At 41.1% G+C, this 7,877-nt stretch overlaps 1 protein-coding gene across 1 annotated transcript in view; it reads left to right on the top strand.

Moving 5' to 3' along the window:
- Positions 1 to 546: 546 nt before the first annotated feature.
- PLCG2 (phospholipase C gamma 2) overlaps positions 547 to 7,877 on the top strand; it is a 77,828-nt gene continuing 70,497 nt past the window's right edge. Inside the window, exon 1 of the mRNA XM_075765488.1 lies at positions 547 to 642. The gene's annotated coding sequence lies outside the window, so the exon portion shown is untranslated. The remainder of the gene's footprint in view (positions 643 to 7,877) is intronic.

Here is a 7,877-nt window from a genome sequence, read left to right as displayed (position 1 = left end):
TGGAATCAGCACAGTCCACGAGACTCTTAGTGTTTGTTAAAAAAGTAAATTATAAACTCCCTTGGTTACAGGAAAAAAACCCTTAAAAACAGGAAGAGAGGGCATCCCAAAAGTTTAGAAACCAGAAAGCAACCAATTCAAAATTTGCCTAAGACAAATCAGAAACTGTAACAATTGTTGTGTTGAGCTCAGGTGGGGGCATTATTAAGGTATTACTGCATTATTAATGCATGATGCAAGTGACACAGCATAAAAAGAGCTCAGCCCAAGAAGACGGTAGGAGAGAGTCTTGCTGGCTGGAAGTGACATACTTCAGAATTAGTGTTCCACTTTCTTTCTTACGACTTCCTTTTTTTTTTTTTTTTAATTTTTTTTTCCTGTTAGCAACAGCCATAACAAAATCTGTCCTTGTGAAGGAGAACAGTGTGCCATCAAAGGTGATAGCTTTTTTTAAAAAATTTAAATTAATCAAAAGGCCCAGGCTGCTGAAAACTTGATTAGAGATTTTTGTACGCTTAAGGGGGTCTTAACAGTGTGCTTTTACCCAGGTGGAATCAGAGTACAAAGAGGAAGAAACCTCCATTTGACACTGACTCGCTAATCTCAGCAGTATATCATTCATTATTCTGCACAGGATTAAAGGTAAGCTCTGTATCGCCGCCTTTGAGACTCAGCAGGGCAGCTATCCTTTGCAGAAATGGGGTTAAATAATTCCTGATGTGTGGCAGAAAGGTTCTGGAGAGAAGACAGTTGGGTTTAAATTACCTAGCAGAGCCTTCTGTGTTCTAGCTTTTGTCTTCTCCCCTGTAAAATATTCTGTAGCTTAGCTCCAGAATAAAAGGACTTCTTAATCATAAAGCAAATGTAAAAATAATTTTCTTTGAAGGAGAGAATGGTATCTTAAAATTACTAGCCCAGTCTAAAGAAAAAAAAAGGTGGAAGAAACAATTTTTTTGTGTGTGTGAAATTTTTAATGTCAGGAACACACAGAAATAAGGCCTGGATGCTCAGCTGAAGGTAACCGAGCTATTTTTAATTCATTCCAATTTGGAGTTCAAGCTAAATAAGCATTTGCAAATTCACATTGCTAGTTCTTTCTTCATTCTAGACATTGCCTCCAGTTAAATGAGAGAAATGTTAGAAATTTTCCTTTGAAAGAAAGTTAATTGTTCTTTTATGTTTTTCTCTCTGTTGGAAAAGTTCAGGTTTAATGTTCGTTTTTAAAACATCTCATGAAGGGCGTATGTTCAGATTTCCAGTCAGTTATTACTGATTGAGAAGGTGTTGGCAGCTGGTACTTACAAACATATAGCAAAGCTTCTGAATTTTGTGGCACAAATAAAATCTGTTGGGAGCTGCAAAAGGCTTCTTATATATGTTTTTAATATGATCAGTGAAATAATACAACTCTACTTGCATATGACAACATATATTTGAGAAACAGAGCATGTGGTGGTGGTTGGTATCTCCTTGAATTTCTGAAAAATGGTCCTTTGCCAACAGAGGTGGTTCTGAAGCTGCAAAGTTAGATTTTCTCTGCACGGTACCGAGAAGACCATTATTACAGACCATGGGCCTCGGCGAATTTGCACCCACCGGCCCCAGAATACCCAGCAGACTCTACCACAGCTACTCTGATTTACTCTACAAGCTAGAAGGCAGTTTGAGAGACTATAAAAATTAAGCAGCCTATCCCAGTTATCTAATTTCTTTAGGATTTTTGCCATTAGTAGATATATTATCTAAATTTTCTCTTTTAAATTGTTAGCAAATATGTTAATGAGATTGGGTCCCTATGCCCAGGTCTGTTATACTTCACCCCGTACCAACTCCTACCTCGATCTGTTGACGCACAGGGTCTCTAACACTGTATGTTAAAAAGATGCTTATCATAAAAAGTAGAACAGAAGGTTTTGACCCTTTTATGTGACTCATTCAGTTATGACTATAGTGCATAAAGATAACAGCAGTTGCAATAATGATTTGCATGCTATACAAATATGCTGATCCTAGAGATACGCCAGATGGACACTCTTCCAAGGCACACGTGTCTGCAATGCATATTCCAGAAGAGTGTCTCTCATTCTATCCCTATTCAGAAATTATCACTCAAGTACATCATTATTTTTTTCAATCATACTTTGATTTTAGTGAGATTTTTGACATGTGTTTTTACGTGATTACATGCTCATCTGTATTAGGACCAGCATGCTCTCTCCATTCCCAGCTAATTCTAGTGATTTGATTAGCTAGAGGGCTTTTCTAAACTTTTCTGATGTAGCATGTGACTGATTAAAGCTGATCTTTGCATGAGTGAGCACAGATGCAAGGAACTTCTCCTCCCTTCCTGTGCACCCTGAGGGAAGGCCTTAGACAATAATAAATCCCTGCAACCAGCTGTGTATAAAGTAGAGAAAGACCTGGGCTATGTCTGTTTAACGGTCCCAGAAGATCTTCCACCAGCAGTAGCAAAGTCAACGTTAAAAAGAGTTCAGCAGAACGGGAGGAAAATGAGAAGTGACCAGCGAGAGGGCAGGTTGCAGCAGTGCTCGGCGTGTGTTCTTCCTGTCAACACAGTGCACCGTAAGATCCCACCGTGGCTCCCAGTGAGGAGTTCAGAGCAGTGGCTAAACACTCCTTGCTCATCACTGTGCCCAGCCTGCCTTAAGTTATCCTTCTTTACGCCTCTCAGAGCTTACGGGGATTGTGAGTGAGAGCAGGAGGCTACAGCAGATGAGAACAGAGCGCTTTTCTCTCCTAACCTCACCCACGGTGCTATCTAGTGGGAAAGAAACGAAAGGCTGAAAGGTAACTAGGGGAAAGATCGGGACTTTTTCTTGCTGAGTTGCAACTCACTTTGTTCAAAACTATTGTCAAATAGTTTTTTCAGTGCTTTCCACTTGCAATCACATTGTTTTTATGAAAGATTTTCATTTTATTGGCTTAAAAACCGCAGGAGAAAAGTTTTCCTAGTTCCCCACAGAGCCTCCTGCAGTTTTCCTGTTCTGCTGAAGCCTTGGTAACATTGAATTTCTCACTGTTGGTAGTACTGGTAATGAGCTGCTGGCATTTCACCACTGTGGATGCAGTGGATGTAGTATTTCACATTTCATGTGAAGGTGTGATTGCAAGCCCTTTAAATACATTGATGTTTTGTGCAGCCAGCAAAACCAGCCCAAGACACTGAGTAAATAGGTACTTAGCATGTGTATGAAAACCCCACGCTTTGACAGTTCAAATGTTCTTGCACGTATTTTTAGGTTTTTATTGATCATCGCAAATCACACACAGCAGAGTTGCTGCTCATCTGAAACTTTAAATAAAATAATTTGAACAAATGAAATTTTTTCCTCCGGCATAGCTAGCGTTGCTGTGAGGAAATACCATTCCCTAGTCAGGACATTAGTATAAAACCTGGAAGACGTGTTCTGCCCAAGGTGTGCTACTGCTGCAAGATCTCCGGCAAACCTCCCCACTCTCTGGGTCTGATGCCTTAGAAAATGTGAAATAAAGATTTCCATTCTTTTTTCAAATTGTTTTGACATCTACAAATGAAAATTGTTACAGAAACTGCAAGGGATAGTACTGTATTCTGTGTATGAGGACAGAGGGCAGTAACTCCCCAGAAGCTGTTTGAACGCGGTGCCTGCAAATAACAAGGGACGGGGTGGTTGAACTGAGGAGTAGCTGAACGTTCTAGGACTCAGGCAAACATTGCAGCAGGCAAGAGGCCAGCCGCTTAAAAGTACAACCTCCCTTCCTTCATGTCAGCTTATCTGCTAATGGCTTAAGTAGTTTACTTTAAATCAGTATTTACTTTAAATATTATGATTAAGTGACAGTAATTTACCAAGATGAAAATAAACTCTGATAAGAACGGAGCCAAGTATACACTAGAACAATTCTTACAAGAAATACACTTTGCAAGGAGCCTGAAGTCCATTATGCTGAGATGTACCGAGGGTGTTGGACCTGTCACACAGTATGATCGTGTTTGAAGGTGGCTCCCCTGTGAAGTTCGTTACTTGAGTTGTGCTGCTACAGCTGGACAATACTCTGAAATGCCAGCTTCATGCTATGAAGGCCCTTTGAGACATTAAAGGTGATCATTAAAACCCAGTCAAGGCTTCCCAGCATAGCTGAATTTTCTGCTGTGAGGAGCTGGGATGGTACACTGCTGCTCTGCCAGTGACAACAGTCACTGGAAGCCACGTCCTTCCCCTCCTCCCTCACGGCTGCAGCAGTTGCTGCCATCTCAGCTCTGGAATGGGGCAGCTGGTCAATGGCTGCTGGGCCACCTCAGGCAACATCGAGTTGAGGACTAGCCTCAATTACTACATCCTGTACATAAGCAATTTCATTTTCTTTGGCAAGGGAAAAACTTTGACAAAATAAATTAGTTTTTTTAATGAAAGCTATAAAAAAGCAACGTGCCCTCTGCTTTCACTGGCTTCTAGAATCCCACCAGCCAAACAGTTCATGTGGATGTGTGTGTGAATGCCATCTCATAAATCCGTCCAAGAAGCAGTAAACAGTTCTGCAGAGGTAATACCACTCCAGAAACTGTCTTCAGCTAGTCCTGAATGATCACAGACTTCTCGCTCACAAACTGGCACGTGCTTTCTGATAGGAAACTGGATTGACACCTAATCTGAGATGGTGGTATGCAAGTTGTCTTGACGACAAGTGTAAAATCTGCTCCAGAGTCCTGCAAATGAAAAGGTCATAAAAGAAACGCTTGAAAATGAAGTTTTCTCTATGAAACTTCCGCTCATAGGTTTTGCAGCTCAAACCAGAAAATCTAACTGAGCTAATGTACATCCTGCTAAGGAGTGCAAGTGCTATCTATGATGGTGTAGTAAATACTTAGGTGAGACAGTCTGTCAGTGACAGTCTCTAAAATATTTGTTCCTCCTGCCTAATGACTCTTTAACATTTCTTACAATTGATGGGATAAAGCTATTTTACTTCTGCCTTCTACACAAAAGCTTTGTTTTCTTTGCAGCTCCTGTGAGGAAGTGGCACCAATTTTGTGACCATTATTTATTATATCCACGAGGCCGCCTAGGCAGTCCTGTGATTCTCTTTCACGCCTTGCTTTATTCTCCAGGGGAAGTAATCAACACTTCATTACCAAATACAACAGTAAGACAGGGTTGAAGTTTCCAGTGCTGTAATTAAGAAAGTGTCAGCATCAACACTATAAATTCGCTTTCTGAGGGATTTATGACTGAAATGTAAAAATGTACACCCAGCTGAAAAACTCTCTTTTCGGATCTTATAGTATGAATTGTAGTTATATTGTTAATGATTCAAAAAGCCTTTTAAAATTGTAATAAGAAAGTTAAACTGAAAAAAAAAAAGGAAAAAAGGAAGATTTTATTCTAGCGGCTAACCTTCTCCTTTTTAAACACATAGGCTTTGCTGGGGCCAGATTCTTCAACTCAAGAGAACTAATTTTCTCACACCTCTCCTCAGCACACATATACAGGCTTTTTTGCTACAAAAAAGGAGTGAACATGTCACCTGGTAATTATCTATGACTGAAGCCCATACTCTTTACAGGAAAATCTGTTGTCTGCCTGGAAGGTCCTGCTTTCGAGGTTTGAAAGTTGGATGGCAGAGATGCTGATTCTGACAGTAACTTGGATCTTCTGTTGTGATTGTGATTGTTGGATCTTCTGTTGTGATTGTGAGGGAGTACTCTTACTTCTGGTGTAGTGGATGTGCTGAGTTAACAGCTGGTGTTTCTAAAAGTTTATTGATTTGTTTTTAAGGATTGCTTACTCCATCTATACAGCTGAGATCTTGTTACATCCAGCAATTTAGGGAATTTGATGTTATGATCCCCACTGCAGCTATGATTTTCTTCCACATACCTATTTTCTTTGACTATATAATGACTCTTCAGCTTTAAGAGGGAGTTTTATCAGGTACATCTAAGGTTGTGCAAGAAATGTTGAGAGCCGGGAGGTTTTAGTCTTCCTTCCAGGACACCACTGAGCACAACCACACTGAAGTATGTCTAGACCAAAGTCCGGTATACTTGGCAGCAGTGCTTAACTTCTGCAGCAAAGTCTCTGACTGTCATAAAGATGCTCAAGTCCGTGCCTGTGTGGCTTGTGGGTTATTCAAGGGTAGTTCCTGTGCTGAAGCTATGCCATCTGACTGGTGAGGAGACTGCTGGTACCTGGCACAGTGAAGCAGAACCAGGAGGGACTGCTGAGGCTGGTATTTGCTGGAACTTAGATTCACTGTCAATGTACCCAGATGAATCCTGGATCTGACAGCTGGGACTGAGAATACTGTTATCTTCTGCTTGTAAAATGCCCAGGATCACCTGTACCCTTCAGCTCTCTGTGGTGTGTGCCTCGTGGCTTTGGCCATAGGTATTAGCTTTTGCAGCTGGGGAACTTGGCTGCTTGGCCTTAGGATTCTGTCACTGTTCAGAAAATTTCAAAGGCAGCTTCAACATGAAACATTAAAGGTTTAAATGATGAAGAGCTAAAAATAAGGTATGGAAGAGACACTTTGGTGTGATTGATACATATTCTGCTATTCTCATTCTTTTACGATCATGTCTCCTGTAAGATGTTGTTCTGTGAATTTGAAACTGTGTCACACGATAGAAAGAGGGAAACTTTTCCCAGGTTTGGCATCTGGAAAAATGTGAAGTCTTTAGCAAGATGGTTCATGAAATAGTGAACAATGATGAGATTGTCATATTTTTATTTTGCATTTAAAATGATCCACACCTTTCACAGGTATTGGGTTTTAGGCTCTTTTCCTTTTGTGGTGGTATATTTTGAATGCATCTTCAGTTCTGTTCCAAATAAGTCATACTCATTTGAAACCCTCTGATGCTTTTGAATATGATAAAGGCTTCTTAGTTTGCTTTTGGCAAGAGTTTCCCAAATTGCTCCTACAACTTTTCTTCTCTTTCTGACCTAAGCATCTAGGCAGTATTGGTGGTGGTGTTTGTTACAAAACTTGTTGTCGCTAACCCATTCCAGATATCTTAATGTTTGACCACTGTTCAACCATTTATAAAGCTGACTGAAATTATGGAAAAGTTTTTTTCCTCTCAGTAGATTAGATGAGATTCTAGTCTGTTAAAAGGCACGTCCTTTTCACTCCTTTGTGCCAGATACCAGTGTTGGAAGGAGAGGAGATGAAGAGCTATTTCTGCCAGACCCAGTGTTTGGAACATGGGTTCTGCTGTTGTAACACAGAGCGGCCCTTGCAAGAAATGGTCAAGAGCTTCCTCTGTGTGGGGAAATGTGTTCCTTGCAAACACTGTATCATCCCCAGCTTTGGTTTCTAGGCATTTGTTTTGTAGTCTTCTGAACTGGCATGACTTGTTCCCTGTGATGACTTTGATATTCTGCCTATGGATGTAGTAATTCTCCCCAGCTTTGTCAAATAGGTCTGGGACAAGACCAATACCACAAATTTCATGGCAGTGTCTGGGCTTGACCTGGAAGCGGCATGTCATGTCCTATCACTACTCTTCTGAATCCCACACTGTTAAATATTTTTAGTATTTCCATTCATAAACTGAGGTGGTTGTGATACAATGCACTTTATGGGATCCACTACAAAGACAATTTTAACTTTAAAACTTTGGTGACAGTGAAGTTTTAAAGCCTTTTCCTAAACTCACACACTCAAGCTACTGTTCAATCATTTAGTGATTCTCAGCCGAGCTACTGAAATTTCCTCTTCAGATGAGCAGAACATCTGACCCTCACTGGCCGGACGGCAGCCGCACAGCCCGCCCTGTCAGGAAGGGGGGCACCGCGCCTCTCCTTCCCACCCCGGGGCATGGCTGTGGGGGACGGGGGAACGTGGCCGCAGCCGGGGCCCTGAGAGGACAG

The sequence above is a fragment of the Balearica regulorum genome, chromosome 13, assembly GCF_011004875.1.
Source record: "Balearica regulorum gibbericeps isolate bBalReg1 chromosome 13, bBalReg1.pri, whole genome shotgun sequence".
NCBI classification, from domain to species: Eukaryota; Metazoa; Chordata; class Aves; order Gruiformes; family Gruidae; genus Balearica; species Balearica regulorum.
The sequence above is the reverse complement of the archived record's forward strand: the minus strand, read 5'-3'. Positions and strand labels throughout refer to the sequence as shown.